The 21,257-nt window shown below is 40.5% G+C and overlaps 1 protein-coding gene and 1 pseudogene across 9 annotated transcripts in view; one reads left to right on the plus strand and one right to left on the minus strand.

Annotated features, from left to right (window-relative positions):
* The window catches only part of LOC309621446 (uncharacterized protein), a 583,198-nt gene that overhangs the window by 414,144 nt on the left and 147,797 nt on the right, over positions 1 to 21,257 (plus strand). The window lies entirely within an intron of this gene.
* LOC309621452 (synaptosomal-associated protein 23 pseudogene) lies at positions 148 to 1,835 on the minus strand (annotated as a pseudogene). Its single transcript has one exon. The product of its transcript is annotated as a synaptosomal-associated protein 23 pseudogene (transcript).

Genomic DNA, 21,257 nt, shown 5'->3' on the forward strand with positions numbered 1-21,257 from the left:
TCTAGTTGTGGCCAGCGGGGGCTACTCTTCATCGCGCTGTGCCGGCTTCTCACTGCGGTGGCTTCTCTTGTTGCAGAGCACGGGCTCTAGGTGCGTGGGTTTCAGTAGTTGTGGTGCGTGGGCTCAGTAGCTGTGGCTCACGGGCTCTAGAGTACAGGCCCAGTAGTTGTGGCTCACGGGCTTAGTTGCTCCATGGCATGTGGGATCTTCCTGGACCAGGGCTAGAACCTGTGTCCTCTGCACTGGCAGGTGGATTCTTAACCACTGTGCCACCAGGGAAGTCCAAATGATAGTACTAATAATATGAAAATAAAAAGCCATGCATTTATACCATGTATTCCTATATGGTGCAAAATGAAATGGGATCATAGAATTTATGTACATAAATGAATCACGAAGAGTTCAGAAATTAAGCTCACTTTGAGAAAACTCATTCTATTCTTTTTTGAAGCAGAGGTTGCGAAATTGTGATGTATAACAAAAATGTTGTGTATACAGACTCCAAAACCAAGCATTGGCCTAAGTTGGCAATAAGTGCAACTTAAATAGAAATTAAACCCAACTAGATCTTCACTGTGGTTATGCAACTTCTGGCTTTAGGGTCTGCACGTTTTACTGAGGTAACAACCTCTTATCTCTTGCCTCTCCTCCTTGTGCCTGCCCCCAGTGCCCCCAGCTTCCTTTTACGTGGCTGTCTTTGGCAATGCTTGCAAATTTTGAAAGCAGAAGAACCTGCTAAGTAAATGGAGAGAATGAAAAATAACACTATATGTGATGTATGAAAACCAACCTAAGAGTATGGACTGAGAAAGAAAATACTAGAAGGAAAACTAAGCAGCAGTCTACCCTCAAGGGAAAAAGAGAAAATAAAAGAATAGGGGGGCTGTTACTCCTAGATCTTCTTCCACATCATCTCCCAATTAGAAGAGTGTGGAAACAAAATTTCAAACTCTGGAAAGGTAATGACTTTGAAGGAGGAGCTAGGGAAATGAATAAATGATAAAGAAGTACAGGGCTTCCCTGGTAGCGCAGTGGTTGAGAATCTGCCTGCCAGTACAGGGGGACACGGGTTCGAGCCCTGGTCTGGGAGGATCCCGCGTGCCGCGGAGCAACTGGGCCCGTGAGCCACAACTACTGAGCCTGCGCGTCTGGAGCCTGTGCTCCGCAACAAGAGAGGCCTCGATGGTGAGAGGCCTGCGCACCGCGATGAAGAGTGGCCCCCGCTTGCCACAACTAGGGAAAGCCCTCGCGCAGAAACTAAGACCCAACACAGCCATAAATAAATAAATAAAATTTTTTTAAAAAAAGTACAGCAGTAGCTTTAGCTGTCAGTGAGTTTCTTTGCTCTGGCATTGGCATTGTCAATACGATCTTTGTTGGTGTTAGCCTTTTCTGTGGTCCGTTCTATTTGTCGATTTTGAGCCTCAATCTCATTGCCCATGTCCAGGGCCATGTTTTTTAGATTTCCTAGGATACTTCCCACTTGATTCAGGTTCTCTTCCATTTCATCTTCCCTGGCATCATTTGTTATACTATTACATGGGCATATACAAAGGCCACAGCACTAGTTTAGTTCTGTTAAAGTCTTCTCTGCTTCTCTCATGTCTTTGTTTATTTGGTCCATGCCTTCTTCTGTGTGTTTTAGTTGTTCCCCTTGTTCATCCAGCATAGTGATAGTCTTGATTCCTGTATCCTGAGACTCAATGTCTAAACCCAGGATTCTCCTCGTACTTTCCGGAGACTCATCAGTAACCTGGTTAGCCCTCAGCTGAATTTCTTCTGCTGACAGATTATCCATGATGAATTAAAACTCTTGATAGGTGCAGAAACTGAAATGTAGATACTCAAGCAGTTCTGGCCACGCCCTTCTGGCCGCAGCAGCTTGGACACCTGCAGGCCGAACTCCCACCCATATTTCTTGAAATCCTTCTCCTTTTTATGCCTAGTCTGTTCATTTATTATCTCAGTTCTAGATATTCTAAAGGATACAAAGTAGAATCATATTCTGCTCTCAAGCTGTCTATAATTTCATAATGAAGATAAGGTATCTGCATTTATAATTCAAATCTGAGAGAGAAAATAGTTAAGTATCCCACAAAACAGAAAACCTTCTTTAGAATCTAAACAGCCTATAACGAAAAGCAAAGATCTCCACTCCCCTTTCCTATTTATTGGACTGTTTATTAGAGTAGTGCACCAGTGGGCAGTGGAAAGTGGATGTGTATGAACTTTGGAATAGGCAGACCTGAATTAATTGCCTAGGGGTAAGGGCTAGGTAAGGAAACTTGAGTCAAATTTTGGAACCAGTTCTCTTGCTTTCCTAATGGACATCCCCATATCTTCTTTTTAGAGCTGTTGAGGGATGAAAAGAAATACACTTTGTAGCATATCTATTATATAATGCATGCCCTTTAAATCATACTGTCTCCTCTGGTACACTTCTCATCTAAATTCAATGAGCCCACTGCAATGGACACAGCCCATCAAGGAAAAATATTTCATTTAAAGGTACCCTGAGAACTGTATATCTGTGTGTTGTTTGTATATCCTTCTTTAAAGCTATAAAAAAAACACTTGAAATTTCAAAGCATTAAGTATCATGACTAAAAATAAAGTAAATAGAACAAAAAAGACTTATGTTCTATCAAATACAAGTTTTCTTCATGTAGGTTTTGTACATTGCTTTAAACATTCGTCATACTTTTGATTTTTTTTGCTATTGTTCTTGTTATGAAAATGAAGTGATTTCTTCCATGTATCTTCTCAATTGTTGTTGATTACAAATGTATCTTTTTATAGTGCAAGTCTGTCTAGAATAGAATTCTTTAGCACAGGCAAAAGTGACACAAGTATAAATGCAGATTTTCTTCTGCAACTCAGCCTAAGTTAATGTGGACTGTTAATCCATAGCTTCTTATCAGAAGTGCACTAAGGGAGTATATGTCTAGGATATAATTATACTGCAGATCTGTTGATGCTTGTAAAACTATTGATCTCCCTTCATTCATTTTATTTTATCTTCTTAAATTTGAACCAGCTTTTAGATTTATTGATCTTTGGTAATGTTTCCTTCATTTCTTTTTCATTTACTTCTGATCTGATCTTTATGATTTCTTTCCTTTGGCTAAGTTTGGTTTTTTTTGTTTTTTGTTGTTCTTCTTTCTCTAGTTGCTTTACGTGTAAGGTTAAATTCTTAATTTGAGATATTTCTTGTTTCTTGAGGTGAGATTGAATTGCTTATAAGCGTCCCTCTTAGAACTGCTTTTACTGTGCCCTGTACATTTTCAGTTTTCGTGTTTTTATTGTCATTTGTTTTTATGTATTTTTAAAATTTCCTCTTTGGTTTCTTCAGTGATCTCGTGGTTATTTAGCAGTGCACTGTTTAACCTCCATATATTTGTGGTTTTTTTACAGTTTTTTTCCCTGTAAATGATTTCTAATCTCATAGTGTTGCGGTTGGAACAGATGCTTCATATGATTTCAGTTTTCTTAAATTTTCCAAGGCTTGATTTGTGACCCAAGATGTGATATAAGCTGGAGAATGTTCCATGTGCACTTGAGAAGAAAGCGTATTCTGCCACTTTCGGGTGGAATGTCCTATAACTATCAATTAAATGTCTGTTCTATTGTGTCATTTAAAGTTTATGATTCCTTATTTATTTTCTGTTTGGATGATCTGTCCATTGGTTTATGTGGGGTGTTAAAGTCCTCTACTATTATTGTGTTACTGTCGATTTCCCCTTTTATGGTTGTTAACAGTGGCCTTACTTCTTGAGGTGCTCCTGTGTTGGGTGCATAAATATTTATCATTGTTAAATCTTCTTCTTGGATTGATCCCTTGATCATTATGTAGTGTCCTTCCTTATCTCTTGTAACAGTCTTTATTTTAAAGCCTATTTTATCTGCTATGAGTATTGCTACTCCAGCTTTCTTGTGTTTTCCACTTGCATGGAATATCTTTTTCCATCCCTCGCATTCAGTCTGTATGTGTCCCTAAGTCTGAAGTGGGTCTCTCGTAGACAGCATATATATGGGTCTCGATTCTGTATCCATTCAGCCCGTCTTTGTTTTTTGGTAGGGCATTTAATCCATTTACATTTAAGGTAATTGTCAATATGTATGTTCCTATTACCATTTTCTTAATCATTTTAGGTTTGTTTCTGTGGGTCTTTTTCTTCTCTTCTGTTTCCCGCCTAGCGAAGTTTCTTTAGCATTTGTTTTAAAGCTGGTTTGGTGGTGCTGAATTCTCTTAGCTTTTGCTTGTCTGTAAAACTTTTGATTTCTCCAGCGAATCTGAATGAGATCCTTGCTGGGTAGAGTAATCTTGGTTGTAGGTTTTTCTCTTTCATCACTTTAAGTATGTCCTGCCACTCCTTTCTGGCCTGCGGAGTTTCTGCTGAAAAATCAGCTGATAACCTTATGGGGATTCCCTTATAAGTGTTTCTTTGCCTTTCCCTTGCTGCTTTTAATATTTTTTCTTTGAATTTAATTTATTGTTAGTTTGATTAATATGTGTCTTGGTGTGTTTCTCCTAGGGTTTATCCTGTATGGGACTGTCTTCGCTTCCTGGACTTGGGTGGCTATTTCGTTTCCCACGTTAGGGAAGTTTTCAACTATAATCTCTTCAAATATTTTTTCGACCCTTTCTTTTTCTCTTCTTCTTCTGGGACCCCTAAAATGCGAATGTTGGTGTGTTCAGTGTTGTCCCAGAGGTCTCTGAGATTGTCTTGTGTTCTTTTTGTTCTTTTCTCTTTATTCTGCTCCTTGGCAGTTATTTCCACCATCCTGTCTTTCAGCTGACTTATTCGTTATTTTTCTTCATTTATTCTATTACTGATTTCTTCTAGTATATTTTTCATTTCAGTTATTGTGTTGTTTATCTCTGTTTGTTTGTTCTTTAGTTGTTTTAGGTCTTTGCTAAACATTTCTTGTATTTTCTCGATCCGTGCCTCCATTATATTTATTTCCAATGTTCTGAATCATCTTTACTATCATTACTCTGAATTATTTTTCAGGTAGGTTGCCTATTTACTCTTCATTTATTTGTTCTTGTTGGTTTTTACCTTGTTTCTTCAACTGTAAGATATTTTTTTTGTCGTTTCATTTTTTTTGTTTTTTGATGCGTGGGATTGTTTTCCTGTCTTATGGGTTGTTTGGCCTGAGGCCTCCAGCACTGGAGTTTGTAGGCTGTTGGGTAGAGCTAGGTCTTGATACCGAGATGAGGACCTCTGGGAGACCTCACTCTGATGAATATTCTCTGTGGTCTGAGGTTCTCTGTTCATCCTGTGGTTCAGACTCGGATCTCCGACCACAGGAGCTCGCCTGACCCCAGGTCCAAGAACCAAGATCCTGCAAGCCGTGCGGGGTGGCCATGAAAAATAAAAACAAAAAAGGAGCACAACAATAAGAAAGAGTAAAAAATAAGATTAGAAAACAAACAGATATGTTAGAAAAAAATAAAAATAAAGATGAAACAACAACCAGGAGGTAAAACAGAACCACAGTAGCAATAAATGGAAAAAAAAAAAACCCGTAAAAGGCCTTGGCTATGGGGGGGTGGACCTTAGGCAGGGGCGGTGTTTAGGCAGCAGGCGGGGTTTAGGCTAGGTCCCATGTGGCCAGAAAAGGCCCTGGGGGTGGGGGTTGGGGCTTAGACTCAGGGAGGCTGGAGGCCCCCAGAGTTCCCCTGGCCTAGGAGGGCAGAGGACCAGGCCCGGGACCCCAGGAGGTTCCCTGGGCCTGAGTGGGTGGGGGAAATGCTAGGCGTGTTCCCCCAATCCTCTGATCCCAGAGGGTCCCTCCTCATTCGCCCCTCCTCTGCTTCCCTGCCTCCCTCCCTCTCACGCCCCTAGGACCCACGCGGCCAGAGGGGGCCCCAGAGGGCATAGGGAGAGGGTGAGGGAAACACCAGCTATGCTTCCCCTGATCCTCCGGTTCCTGAGTGAACCCGCCCCATCAGCCTCTCTTCCTCTTCCTTCCTCCTCCCTTCCTCCTCCCTTCCTCCTACACCCCTAGGACCCACGTGGCAGAGGGGGCCCCGGAGTGCAGAGGACCTTACCCAGGAGCCCTGGAGGCTTCCTGGGGCACAAGTGGGTGGGGGGAACGCTAGGCACATTCTCCCCTGAGCCTCCAATCCCAGAGGTTTCACCCCACCGTCCACCTCTCCTTCTCTTCCCCCCCTCCTCCCATCTTCCTACCTCCCTTGGAACAACGTGGCCAGAGAGGGCTCCGGAGGATGGAGGACCAGACCCGGGAGCCCAGCAGGCTTCCTGGGTCCTAAGTGGGCAGGAGAAATGCTAGGCACATTCTCCCCTGATCCTCTGGTCTCGGTGGTTCCCCTCCCTGTCCGCCTCTCCTCTTCTTCCCCCCTCCTCCCGTCCTCCTATGCCCCTAGGACCAATGTGGCCAGAGGGGCCCCTGGAGGGCGGAGAACCCGGCCTGGAAGCCCAGCAGGCTCACTGGGGCCCGAGTGGGCAGGAGAAACATTAGGTGCATTCTCCCCTGATCCTCCGGTCCCGGAGGGCCCCTCCCTGTCTGCCTCTCCTCTTCTTCCCCCCCGTCACTCCTACGCCCCTAGGACCAGTGCAGCTGGAGGGAATCCTGGAGGGCAGAGGCCCTGGCCCGGGAGCCCAGCAGGTCCCTGGGGCCCGAGTGGGTAGTGGAAACGCTAGGCACATTCTCCAGTCCCGGGGGGGTCCCTCCAGGCGTGGGAACCCCTACCTTCCCCATACCACCCCTCAGGGACGCCAATTCCATCCGGCCTCCACTTCTCCCCCCTCACTCCCCTCACCACATCCCACTCAATTGCTCAGGGGTTCCTCCAGTACCCCTGAGTGTCAAGGTCCCCCAAAAGCATCTGGTAGGTGCCCTAGTTGTGGGGAGATGTGAACTCCACGTCCTCTCACTCTGCCATCTTCACTTCGCCTCAGCTGAAAAATGATTTAACTTAACACATTATATACTGTGGGTTTTTTGCAGAAACTAACACCTGTGGCTGGCAATTTGTTATGTAAATGAATATTGAAACACTGGCATTTGAGTAAATATCAACAGCTTGTTTTGCATTTAATGTAGTTATTGGAAACTTTGTACATGTCTTACTAGAGCATTCTTTTATTTCGTTAGAGTGTGATAGGCAGTATAGCAGGCACCTCTGTGCATGGAAACAGAATATCTATTACAAATATACTGTGTTTCACTGAGCTTTCCCCTGGAAGAGCAGACTCTACACTTTCTGGAGGCAGGTTTTTTTTTTTTTTTTTTTTTTTTAGTCCCATGGTATTATTTCTTCTAGAATATGTTCTTTTATTTTACCTTATATTCGTATAAGTGTGTCTTCATGGGGGGCTTTTTTAGAAATTTTCTAAATAATATGATGTGTTTCTGAATACGAGTAAATCAATCTGAGGAGAAAAGTGAAGGACCTAGAGGATAGTCGTGGAGACCAGGATTAGTCTTAGGCATGCTGAGAAAGTAAGGAACATTTAAGTGTCTCTTCCTACTGTGTCCCTCTCTTCTCCTTGGTGAGTGCTATAGACTGAATGTTTGTGTTCCTCCCTCCCCAAATTCATACGTTGAAACCTAATCCCCAATGTGATGATATTTGGACGTAAGTGCTTTCAGAGATGATTTAATCTTGAGGATGGAGCCCTCATGAATGGGATTACCAGCACACTTTGGTGATATTGTGGGTTTGGTTCCAGACCACTGCAATAAAGAGAATATCACAACAAAGCAAGCCACACAATTTTTTTGCTTTCCCAGTGCATGTAAAAGTTATGTTTACACTATACTGTAGTCTATTAAGTGTGCATTATGTCTAAAAAATGTACATACCTTAATTTAAAATACTTTATTGCTAAAAAATGGTAACCAGCATCTGAACTTTCAGCCAGTCACAATCTTTTTGCTGGTGGAGGGGTTTGCATGCATGGATGGCTGCTGACTGATCAGGGTGGTGGTTGCTGAAGGTTGGTGTGGTCGTGACAATTTCCTGAAATTAAGACAACAATGAAGTTTGCTACGTCGATTCACTCTTCCTTTCATCAACATTTTCTCTGTGGCATGCAATGCTGTTTGATTGTATTTCACCCACAGTAGGACTTCTTTCAAAATTGGAGTCAGTCCTCTCAAACCTTGCCACTGTTTTATCAACTAAGTTTATGTAATATCCGAAATCCTTTCTTGCCATTTCAACAATCTTTGCAGTGTCTTTACCAGGAGTAGATTCCATCTCAATAAACCACTTTCTTTGCTCATTCAAGAAACAACTCCTCATCTATTAAATTTTTATCAAGGAGTTGCAGCAATTCAGTCACATTTTCAGGCTCCAGTTCTAATTCTGGTTCTCTTGCTACGTCCACCACATCTGCAGTTACTTCTTTCAATGAAGTCTTGAACCCCTCAAATCATCCATGAGGGTTGGAATCAACTTCTTCCAAAATCCTGTGTATGTTGATATTTTGGCCTCTTCTTATGGATCACGGATGTCTTTAATGGCATCTGGAATGGTGAATCCTTTCCAGAAGGTTTTCAATTGATTTTACTCAGATCCATCAGAGGAATCACTATCTATGGAAGCCATAGCCTTACAAAATGCCTTTCTTAAATAATAAGACTTGAAAGTCAACATTACTCCTTGACCCATGGCTGCAGAATGGATGTTGTGTTAGCAAGCATGAAAACATCATTAATTTCACTGTACATCTCCATCAGAATTTTTGGGTGATCAGGTGCATTGTCAATAAGCATTCATATTTTGAAAGGAATTTTTTTTTCTGGGAAGTAGGTCTCCACAGTGGACTTATATTCAGTAAACCATATTTTTATACAGATGTGCTGTCATCCAGGCTTTGTTGGTCCATTTAAAGAGCTCAGGCAGAGTCCATTTCGTGTAATTCTTAAGGGCCCTAGGATTTTTGGAATGGTAAATGAGCATTGGCTTCAACTTAAAGTCACCAGCTGCATTAACCCCTAACAAGAGAGTCAGTCTGTCCTTTGATGCTTTGAAACCAGGCATTGACTTCTCCCTATATCTATGAAAGTCCTAGATGGCATCTTCTTGCTTGCAATAGAAGAGCATTTCATCTACATTAAAACTTGTTGTGTAGTGGAGCCACCTTCATTAATCATCTTAGCTAGATCTTCTGGATAACTTGCTATAGCTTCCACATCAGCACTTGCTGCTTCCTCTTGCACTTTTATGTTATAAAGAAGGCTTCTTTCCTTAAACTTTATTTGCCAACTTCTGCTAGGCTTAATTTTTTCCTGCAGTTCCCTTACCTTTTTCACCCTTCATAGAAGTGAAGAGAGTTAGGGCCATCCTCTGGATTAAGCTTTGGCTTAAGGCAGTGTTGTGGCTGGCCTGATCTTCTATCCAGACCACTACGTATTCATTCAGCCAGTCTGTGTCTTTTTGTAAAATTTACTTATTTTTATTTTATTTTTTAAAATTTATTTTTGGCTGTGTTGGGTCTTTGTGGCTGCATGTGGGCCCTCTCTAGTTGTGGTGAGCTGGGGCTACTCTTCATTGCAGTACATGGGCTTCTCATTGTGGTGGCTTCTCTTGTTGCAGAGCACAGGCTCTAGGCGCGTGGGCTTCAGCAGTTGTGGCACATGGGCTCAGTAGTTGTGGGTCACGGGCTCTAGAGTGCAGGCTCAGTAGTTGTGGTGCACGGGCTTAGTTGCTCCACGGCATGTGGGATCTTCCCGTACCAGGGCTTGAACCCACGTCCCCTGCATTGGCAGGTGGATTCTTAACCACTGCGCTACCAGGGAAGACCCAGTCTGTGTCTTTGGGTTGGAGTGTTTAATCCATTCACATTTAAGGTAATTATTGATATATATGTTCCTATTACCATTTTCTTCATTGTTTTAGGTTTGTTTTTGCAGGTTTTTTTCTTTTCTTGTGTTTCCCACTTAGAGAAGTTCCTTTAGCATTTGTTGTAGAGCCTCGTTTGGTGGTGCTGAATTCTCTTAGCTTTTGCTTGTCTGTAAAGCTTTTGATTTCTTTGTCGAATCTGAATGAGATCCTTGCTGGGTAGGGTATTCTGGGTTGTAGGTTCTTCCCTTTCACCACTTTAAATATATTGTGCCACTCCCTTCTGGCTTGCAGAGTCTCTGCTGAGAAATCAGCTGTTAACCTTATGGGAGTTCCCTTGTATGTTACTTGTCATTTTTCCCTTGTTGCTTTTAGTAATTTTTCTTTGTCTTTATTTTTTGTCAGTTTGATTACTGTGTGTCTCGGTGTATTTCTCCTTGGCTTTATCCTGCCTGGGACTCTCTGCACTTCCTGGACTTGGGTGGCTATTTCCTCTCCCATGTTAGGGAATTTTTTGACTATGATCTCTTCAAGTATTTTCTCAGGTTCTTTCTCTCTCTCTTCTCCTTCTGGGACCCCTATCATGCGAATGTTGGTGTGTTTAATGTTGTCGCAGAGGTCTCTTAGGATGTCTTCATTTCTTTTCATTCTTTTTTCTTTATTCTCTTCTGCAGCAGTGAATTCCACCATTCTGTCTTCCAGGTCACTCCTCCGTTCTTCTGCCTCAGTTATTCTGCTATTGATTCCTTCTAGTGTATTTTCCATTTCAGTTATTGTATTGTTCATCTCTATTTGTTCTTTAATTCTTCTAGATCTTTGTTAAACATTTCTTGCATCTTCTCAATCTTTGCCTGCATTCGTTTTTTGAGGTCCTGGATCATCTTCACTATCAATATTCTGCATTCTTTTTCTGGAAGATTGCCTATCTCCCCTTCATTTAGTTGTTTTTCTGGGGTTTTATCTTGTTCCTTCATCTGGGACATAGTCCTCTGTCTTTTCATTTTGTCTATTTTTCTGTGATTGTGGTTTTCATTCCACAGGCTGCAGGATTGTAGTTCTTCTTGGTTCTGCTGTCTGCCCTCTGGTGGATGAGGATCTCATTTTAACTGTGTTTTATCTTATTTGGAGCTGGTGATCTTCTTGGATGTGTAAGTTAATAATTTTCAGCAAATTTGGGATGTTTTCAGCCATTTAAAATTTAGTTTTTCTGTTCCTTTCTCTCTTTCCTCTTTTCTGGTACTCCTATCACATATATTTTGGTATATTTGATACCAAATGTCCACATTTCTCTGAGGCTCGGATATTTTTCTTCATTCTATTTTTTTCTGTTTTTCAAATTGTATAATCTCTATCCATTTATGTGTCTTCAAGACTGTTGAGTGTTCCTTCTCTCAGTTCAAATCTACTGGTGAGTCCTTCCAATGAATTTTTATTTTTATTAATATTTATACTACTTTTCAATACCAAAATTTCCATTTTTTAAAAAATAATTTCTGCCTCTTTATTGGTATCTCTGATGAAACTGTGTCTTCATATCAGGCTTTACTTCTTTAAGCATGATTTACTTTAGTTGTTGATATATTTTTCAATGGTTGTTTTGAAGTCTTTGTCTGTTAAATCTGGTCCTTCTCAAAGTCAGTTTCTGTTGCTTGCTTTTTTGCCTGAGGATGTGTCAAACATTCCTCTTCCTTTGCACTTCTCATATGGTTGTTTCTGTTGTTGTTGAAAGCTGAACATTTTGGGTAATGTATTATCGCAACTCTGGATACTGATTCCCCTCCCTGCTCTCCTGGCTTGTTGTTATTTGCTTTTTTATTTGTTTTGTGACTTGGCTAAGATTATTTTTGTGAAGTCTATTTCTTCCACAGTGTGAAGCAGTGTGAAACCTCAGAGGGTCCATGAATGGGTTCATGGAGCTTCTCACATTGTCAACCTGGAAATGGACTTTATGTGTTTTGTCTACTACTAAGATTTTTCTTGTGTTTATCTTGAATAATTAAAAAAATTGGAAATAGCAGCGTTTAGTATTCTGATTTTCTCTTTTCTTATCCTAAACGTGTTCCTTTTTAAAAATAGCATTTTTTTTTTTTTTAAGATCATGATTTTAATGGCTGCTCTGCCATTTTACTCTGTTGGTACAACCAATTCTCTAGGGAGGCCCTTAACCATTCTTGCTGTTACAGTTTTCTGTCTTCTTTGCTCTGTGATCCTATGCTCTGTTAGCAGAGTTGTCATTCTAAAGCAAAGATATGATCTTTACCAGGGTTCTGTTGTATATAAGCAAGGCTACTGGCTATGGTGACATATGGCTCAAGCTACTCACTTCCAAGGTGCTGGTCCTGAGTGCAAGATGCAGTTCCACAGCCTTATCTTGGTGCTTAAGACCTTCACATACTACCCCAGCAACTTCTTTAGCCTTTCTCACTAATGAATCCTTCATTTTCTACCTGTATGGACACTTGCCCTCCCTTGCGCTACCCCAAATATTCTTGCCTCTGTGCTGTGGTTTTGCATTATGTTACCATAAATTCTTATCTCCCTTGTGTTACTGTTAGAGAATTACTGCTACAGACATTTTCCTGGGGCTTCCAGCCAAAAACTCTTCTTTCTCTCCTATACTGTAGTAGGTCTTTGTGATGAGTCTTTTCTAGGGAGATTTATGCTCAGTCAAAATTATCACTTTAGATGACTGTAGTCATTTAGTAATTACTTTAGGTGTCTGGTCATTCTCTCCTATTTCCTTCCTCCTTTTTATTTGTTAAAGACCTCCTCTGTACCTAGCACCTCGCTTTGGAAGTGCTGGCATACCTTTTACACCATTAGAATAACAGTGTAGAGAAATGGACCTACATTAATTTTCTTCCTAGGGCAATCATTGTGGTTTTTCAAGCATAACATCCTTGTTTTTCATTAATTAAAACACATGGAATGTTTTATTCTTCATAAAAGACCTTGGTTGTTACTGGCAATTATTTAATTTTTTCAAAAATAAAAACAATGTGGGGGTGGTATGGGGTATCAAGCAGCGAGTGTCCCCTTCAAAGAACAGCAAGAAGCAGGACACCGTGAGACCTGACTGTTTTGGGTGTAGATGTGGCAGCTTCTTTTTATGAAATCTAAAAACAGTTTTATCCTGTAGACAAAAGGAGAAAAAAACTTTAGAGACACAGATATTAACAGGTAACTCTGTATTCATTAAATAACTATGCATAGGATTGTGACCCAGTAGCTTACAGATCAAAATTTGAGTCAGGCTACAAGCCTGCCTCCTTCAGGATCACCTCATAGGCTATTTTTCAAGTATGCTTCTGATGTTGGTGGAGAGGGCAGGCGTATCAAGAAGAAGGAACTAATTAAATACTTTGTTACTGCCATGTTTAGTGAAATTGAGATAAATTCTCGCCAGGAACATTTTTCTTTATCAACTTGACCTTAAACGACTTTTTCTCTGACTCTACCCAGGACATCTTAAAAGCCTATGCCATTTTCTCCCTACAAAATATGCCTAACAGGATCCCCAAATAGTACAGACTATCAAGACAGAGATGTCTTCTGTTTGCTCTTTGGGTGGAAGGTTTTTAAGCACTACAAACTTTGCTAACAATCTGATGCCCAATGCCTTAGGTAAAGGCACTTAAGCGTAAAGAAGGTAACTCACTGTAAAGATGCCCAGAGATGACATATTAATCTGCTTGGGCTGCTTTAACAAAACACTACCGACTGGGTAGCTTAAAGAATAGATATTTATTTCTCATAATTCTGGAGGCTTAAAATCTAGCATCAAGGTGCTGGCAGATTCAGTTCCTGGTGAGGACCCTCTTCCTGGCTTGCAGGTGGCCACCTTCCTGCTGTGTCCTTACACAGTGGAGAGAGAGTGCGCAAGCTCTATCTCTATCTCTTCTTATAAGGACACTAATCCCATCATGGGGGCCCCACCCTTATGACCTCATCTAAACTTAATTTCCTCCTAAAGGCCTGCCACCAAATAGCATTACTTGCGGGCTTCAACATATGAATTTGGGGAGTACATAAACATTCAGTACATAACAGGTGATCGCCCCCACATTTATCATTGGATTTTAAGATAATCATAGAGCCCACATCCCCAGCTAATGTAGGATGTGTGCACCTGTACACTGGGAGAGGGTTAACAACTCCTCTCTGAGAATCAGAGTTCAATAGTCCTGAGAGAAAACTTGGCAGGCAGGAAACTCTCTCTCTTTCCCTCTCTCTTTCCTCTCAGGCCTCTTTTGGGATATAATCAACATACCCTGCAATTAATCCATTTCAAGTGTACAATTCAACAGAGGAGTCCCTTTGTAAGTGTTGCGGGAAGGCTATTCTTAAATGAAACAAAAATGTGATAAAAGAGAATGTTTGGGGATCTTTCTCACATAAAGAGAATTGATTAGTGACAATGACACCACCAGCTCAAAAACAGGAACACTGATGCTGTGAACTAAGACACCTAGGTTATTTTGTGAGAAATGCTTCATAGGTAATTCTGAATGAATGTTGGCTGTTGTTCTTTGTTGGTTTAAATATAGGTCTTGGCCACTTGTATGCTTATATTGTTTTGGATGTTTTCTTGTATTCAGTTCAATTCAAAATGGGGTTATTTGCGATTGAACAAAATGGGGGATAATTTCACTGTGGGTCTAACATTTGGCTAGGACACAGGTAAGATGAATGTTATGAGAAAGATAGAGTGGAGGCATTGGCTAGGTCCACACTAACTAAGTCTCTAACAGGAAAACTTCTGTGTTTAGTTTGGAGTTTTGTAATGTAGACTCTAATTCCATTGTGCGTCTTGTTTAGGCTGCTTTGGGGGGATGGTGACTGTCTTCTTCCCTGTACTCTGTGTGCTCTCACTACCTGCTGCCTCTGTACACAGACAGGCAGCTGCAATAATGAGGTGTAATAAATCAGATGCTGAGCTCATGGCAGGAGTTACACATTATTCAAGACTTTCACAGGGGAGCTTGGACTAAGACTGTCCAGGTAATGCTGCAATCAATCACAGAGTAGAAAAACTGCCTCAGTCTGCCAAGCGAAATCAGAGAAGGCTGTCTCAGAACATTGCCAAGCGACCTTGTGGTGGGTGAAAGCAGCATGAAAATCATAAGGTGATAGGATACTATTTGGGCTGCCTCTCCTAATGGAAGTTTTGAGTGTATTACCTGGACTTTCCCTCTTTTCTAGCAGAAACAATTGTGATAAAATTACCTTGGAAGAACATTGGAAGTTTATTTTTGAGACTAGTCATCTCTTGTTCAATAGTAAGTGAATTTCACTGTGCTTGAAGTATTATAGTCAGTTTGAGTTATAAACAAACGCAAAACACATTGTCTTTAATTAGGAGATTCAAAAATGCCAATATTTTCTTATTTCTATCCCTCTTGTCAAGGAAACAGAAACTGCACATTGTAATATAAAAATCAGAATTACTCATTTGTTCATGGTCACTTACCTTCAAGTGTCTGAAGGAGGAGGGGAAGTATTGACAGGTGGGTCTCCATGAAAAGTTACATGTTTAAATAAGTTGTTTCAACCTAATTATATAGGATTTGTACTTTTAACTGATGCCTTTAAAATTAATGTCAAATACAACAAAGTGTTATGTTAATCAGAAGTCCTCAGATGCTGGCCCTAGTAGCAGGGAATAATTTTGGAACAAGGAACACGCTTATTATTATCCTTATTATCTACTTTAGTAATTCACGTGGCAAGAGTACTGTACTTAGCCTGTGTGGTAAAAATGTTAAGTTATCAATACAGGTGCTGTATAAACATGTTTATTGATAAAGCTAGTATGTTTAGAGTTTAGAGATTTCTATATGAAATTAGGAATATTTACACTGTGAAAAGTGAGAAGTGAAAAGAAAGGATCTTTCAGTTGTGAAAATTAGATATTTGGAGTCCTAAATGTTAAGACATTGTTAAATTGATGACTACAACAAGTCTCCATTTCCTGTAGACACACCTCTTTGAAATACATGGCTTTACTGTCCATCTTTTTAAGAGGTAGAGTCTTTTATCCCATTTATTTACCTAGAATGGCCTTGTGACTGGCTTTGACCAAAAGAACGTGGAGTGAGTAATATTTGTGACAATCTGATCTAGGACTCAAGGGGACTTTTGACTTCCTCTTACCCCATAGAATGTAGTGTGTCTGTGTGAGGAAGCTTGGTAGAGCCTCATAAAGGGTGAGACCACGTGGAGCTGAGATGGGATCTTCCAGCTGAGGTCCCTCTGGATGAATCAGTCCCCAGTTGAACAGCCACATGAATAATCTCAGATGAGACAAGCAAAAGAACTTTTCGAAAGTTCTTTTCAAAAGTTGAGCCTGGCCCAAATAGAATTGTGAGCAAATATAATCCTGTTTTAGCCCCTTCTGGGATACTTTGTTATGCAGTGATAGATACCTAACACAGTTATTCTAAATGCCAGCATGCAGGGTTAAGTCTAGTAAAAGGACTAAGAATTCATGATCTTGCTCTTTGTTTCTCTTAAATGCTCCATTTAACTAGTTTTCTGTTTTTGATCAACTGTTGTAAGGTACTACATGGTTAGGAAAGCTCAGCATTATCAACTTACAATCAGCTGTTCTTAAGGCATTTTATGTATTAGCCAATCCCACTATATGACTCCCATTACCTCCCTGTGTTTAATAATACCTCTCCTTCCAGTCTGGCGTCCTCTCTTTGTAGACAAAAAGACTACAGGGTCTATCGTTTGTTGATCTTTCAGTCTCCGGTTCTCAGTAGAGTGCCTTCCACATGTACTGTTCAGTGGGCGATTATCGATTGATTGGGTACATCTTTGTTGTGCTTCTGCCAGAGTCTATAGTCTTTGCTGGCAGGTAACTCATTCTCTGACTCCAGGATCCAGATAACTGCCTGGCCCATGGCAGATAATCAATGCATTCTTGGGATTGATGGATGCCTTTTGCTTATTTCTCTAATCTCTGTCAAGGAAAAGTAGAGGAAAGTTATATACAAAAATAAATGATTTTACTTTTGTGAGAGCCAAAAAAGTACAGTGTGAATCCATCACCTTCAGTGAATTCCTGGCTCAGACCACTGCATGTTAAATGGTAAAGTAACTGCAAGTACTCTAAGACTTCTGCAGTGAGAAGGGGAGCACCATTTCAGGAACAGATAATTGTAAGTTACCTTTTGTTTTTTTTTTAAATTTATTTTTAATTTATTTATTTAATTTATTTATTCTTGGCTGCACTTGGTCTTCACTGCTGTGTGCGGGCTCTCTCCAGTTGCGGCAAGCAGGGGCCACTCTCCGTTGCGGTGCACAGGCTTCTCATTGCGGTGGCCTGTCCTGTTGCGGAGCACGGGCTCTAGGCGCGTGGGCCCCAGCAGTTGTGGCACTTGGGCTCAGCAGTTGTGGCTCGCGGGCTCTAGAGCGCAGGCTCAGTAGTTGTGGCGCACGGGCCCAATTGTGCCGTGGCATGTGGGATCCTCCCGGACCAGGGCCTGAACCCATGTCCCCTGCACTGGCAGGCGGGCTCCCAACCACTGTGCCACCAGGGAAGCCCTGTAAGTTACCTTTTAAAATCTCCAGTTGGTGCATATATTTAAAAGTGAAATATGTATTGCTAGTGGGCTCCATCTCACAAAAGTGAGAGCTTCCTGCTCTTCCTATCAGTGCCTGACAGTTCATGTTTTTCTTAATAGTCATCAGTATGCCTTCTGTCCCCTACTAGAATAGGTGACTTTAAGAAGAGGACCTCCACTGTAATGATGATGGACTGGAAGGGTTCTGAAGGAGATGTGAGAACAAGTTGCCTCACTTCCGTTCTGAAAGTGAGCAGAAGCACAGCCAAGTAGTCGGGAAGAGCCAGCAGGGCTCTTGGGTTGTAGGCATTGTCCCATTGTTTTCAGAAGATCCCCTCTGGCTTTGTTGGATATTCCCTGTTAGAGTCTTTAAAGTAACAAAACAACCCTCTGTTTTGAGGAAGAGAGGAAAGTGACTGATGTGTGACGTATGGACTGCCCACATACTCATTAAGGGTCATATAATGTATGCAGTCAAAACTTTGGAATTAATGAAAAGAATGTTGGTGGTAGAGATTTAGGAAGGATCTAGAAGCAGGTACTCTCTTCAGGGGGTTGCACGTTCTAGTGACCACCTAAAGAGCTAGAAGTCATGCACGTGAATCATTAGCATCAGGCCAGTGAAAGAGGATTCTGGGAACAAGCCAGCTCTGAAGATGGAAAAGCATTCCTTTTACCAGATAAGTATGACCCTAGGCCTAAATGAAATACATTTAGATCTCACTTAGATTGTGACATCCCGATGTCTGAATTAGGAAAATTACAAGTTTGCTGGATGTTCCTATTTCAATATGGATTGAGGGGATAAACATCACATGCAAAGATTTTTGGAAAGTACAATTTGATGACCTCAGCATGCAAGGCATAGACCAGAATTCCAAATCTCACAGATGTTTTCTTTTGGCTGATATTAAAAATAGTCCTTCCAAACTTTGTTTTGGTTTGTTCTCACCTTTTGGCTATTGTGAATAGTGTTGCTATTAATATTTATATAGAAGTTTTTACTTACACACCTGTTTGGAATACATACCTACGAGTAGAATTGCAGTAATTCTAAGTTTAATTTTTTTAGGAAATGTCAGACTGTTTTCCATACTGATTGTACCATTTTCTATTCCCACTAGCATTGGACAAGGGTTGTGATTTTTCCGCATCCTTGCCAACAGTTGATATATTCCACTGTTTTGATTATAGCCATCCTAGTGGGTGTAAAGTGGTATCTCCTTATGGTTTTGATTTGCATTTCCCTAATGAATAATGATGTGGAGCATCTTTTCATGTGCTTGCTGGCCATTTGTATATCTTCTTTGGAACAGTATCTATTCAAGTGCTTTGCTTATATTATAACTGAATTGTTTGTCTTTTTGTCATTGAGCTGCACGTAGCTTGATATTTCCTGTTCTTGTCCTTTATATGAGTGAGATGGTGCAGCATGTACTCTCTTGTCATGGGTTCCTTTTGCATAATATTGTGTTTTTGTATTCATCTGTATTATTACACATGGTGGTAGAGCATTTATGCTCGTTGCTGTGTTATTTGCCACTTTACATTTGTAATTTATTCTCCTTTATGTTTTTGATGGACATTCTATAGTTTCCAGTTTTTGGCTATTCCAAATCACACTGCAATAACAATTCTAACGGCTCATAGTGAGCATTTCTGTACATGCCTGTTGGTGCTGGCAGCTGTGGAAGGATTGACTGACAGCAGTTTATACCACAAAGCAATTAGTCTGAGTGATCTGGAGCCTTGGACACAGATGTTATCATGGGTTATTATTTCTAACGGAGTTGTTTCCTTAAAGGAGGACTCATGACACTTAGCAACCACCTCTCTCTCCAGTTGAAAGCATGTTGACGCGTAGGTGTCTGCACCTCCAGGTTATAGGGTTTCTTTTTTTCTTTTTCTTTTTTGTATTGAAGTATTCTTGATTTTCAATATTATATTCTCAATAGTTTCAGGTGCACAACATAGTGATTCACTGTTTTTATAGATTATACTCCATTTAAAGTTATTATTATAAAATATTGGCTATATTCCCTGTGCTGTACAATAGATACTTGTAGCTTACTTATTTTATACATAGCAGTTTGTGCCTCTTAATCCGCTACCCCATTTTACCCCTCTCCCCTTCTGTCTCCCTATTGGTAACCACTAGTTTGTTCTCTATAACTGTGAGTCTATTTCTGTTTTGTTATATTCATCTGTTTGCTTTATTTTTTAGATTCCATATACAAGTGGGAACATACAGTATTTGTCTTTCTCTGTCTGACTTATTTCACTAAGCACAATACCCTCCAGGTTCATCCATGTTGTTGCAAATGGCAAAATGTCCTTTTTTTAGTGGTTGAGTAATATTCCATTGTATATATATATATACCACATATTCTTCATCCTTTCATCTGTTGATGGACACTTAGGTTGCTTCTATATCTTGGCTAATGTAAATAGTGCTGCTATGAACTTTGGGGTGCATGTATCTTTTTGAATTAGTGTTTTTCTTTTCTTTGGATATATACCCAGAAATGGAATAACCGAATCACATAGTAGCTCTATTTTTAGTTTTTTGACGACCTCCATTCTGTTTTCCACAGTGGCTCACCAATTTACCCACCACCGTGTATTAAGATTCCCTTTTCTCCACATCCTCACCAACCAGGTAATAGGGTTTCTCAAGGTCAGAAATAGCCTTATTTTTGTTAGTTCCTCTGTCACAAACAGGATTGTGCCTTCTGTAGATTTAATAGATGCAATGGAGGCGTATGGACTAGATACTTATGGAATATTAATAAAAATGAAAGATCCACATACAATAAACATCTGAAGACTTGCTAAGACATGGTGTTTTCTTTCTTTTCTGCTTGTCCCTAGAACTTTGGAGTCTGTAATTTCTTGGACTCCTGTATGGAATGCTCTTATATGCAGCTAATCAGCATCTTTAACTCCTGCTCCATGTGGATCCAGAGTGTAGACTTTCTGCAGCAGCCCTCTATGGACATCTTTACCCTAGTACTAGACAGCTATTTCTTAGCACTTTAGCACTTTAAAAATACTTTAGATTAATAGTGATGAGAGTGGACATCCTTGTCTTGTTCCTAATCTTAGAGGAAATGCTTTCAGTTTTTCACCATTGAAGATGATGTTTGCTGTGGGTTTGTTATATATGGCCTTTATTATGTTGAGGTAGGTTCCCTCTATGCCCACTTTCTGGACAGTTTTTATCATAAATGGGTGTTGAATTTTGTCAAAAGCTTTTTCTGCATCTATTGAGATGATCATATGAGGTTTTTTTCCTTCAATTTGTTAATAAGGTGTATCACATGGATTGATTTACGTATATTGAAGAACCCTTGTATCCCTGGGATAAATACCACTTGATTATGGTGTATGATTCTTTTAATGTGTTGTTGGATTCTGTCTGCTAGTGTTTTGTTGAGGATTTTTGCGTCTATATTCATCAGTGACATTGGTCTGTGATTTTCTTTTTATGTGATATCTTTGTCTGGTTTTGGTATCAGGGTGATGGTGGCCTCATAGAATGAGCTTAGGAATGTTCCTTCCTCTGCAATTTTTTGGAAGAGTTTGAGAAGGATAAATGTTAGCTCTTCGCTAAATGTTTGATAGAATTCGCCTGTGAAGCCATCTGGTCCTGGACTTTTGTTTGTTGGAAGATGTTTAATCACAGTTTCAATTTCATTACATGTGATTGGTCTGTTTATATTATCTATTTCTTCCTGGTTCAGTCTTGGAATGTTATACCTTTCTAAGACTTTGTCTGTTTCTTCCAGGTTGTCCATTTTATTGGCATACAGTTGCTTGTAGTAGTCTCTTATGATGCTTCGTATTTCTGTGGTGTCTGTTGTAAC

Source organism: Balaenoptera borealis (genome assembly GCF_965194805.1).
Source record: "Balaenoptera borealis genome assembly, contig: HAP1_SCAFFOLD_463, whole genome shotgun sequence".
In the NCBI taxonomy this organism is placed as follows: domain Eukaryota; kingdom Metazoa; phylum Chordata; class Mammalia; order Artiodactyla; family Balaenopteridae; genus Balaenoptera; species Balaenoptera borealis.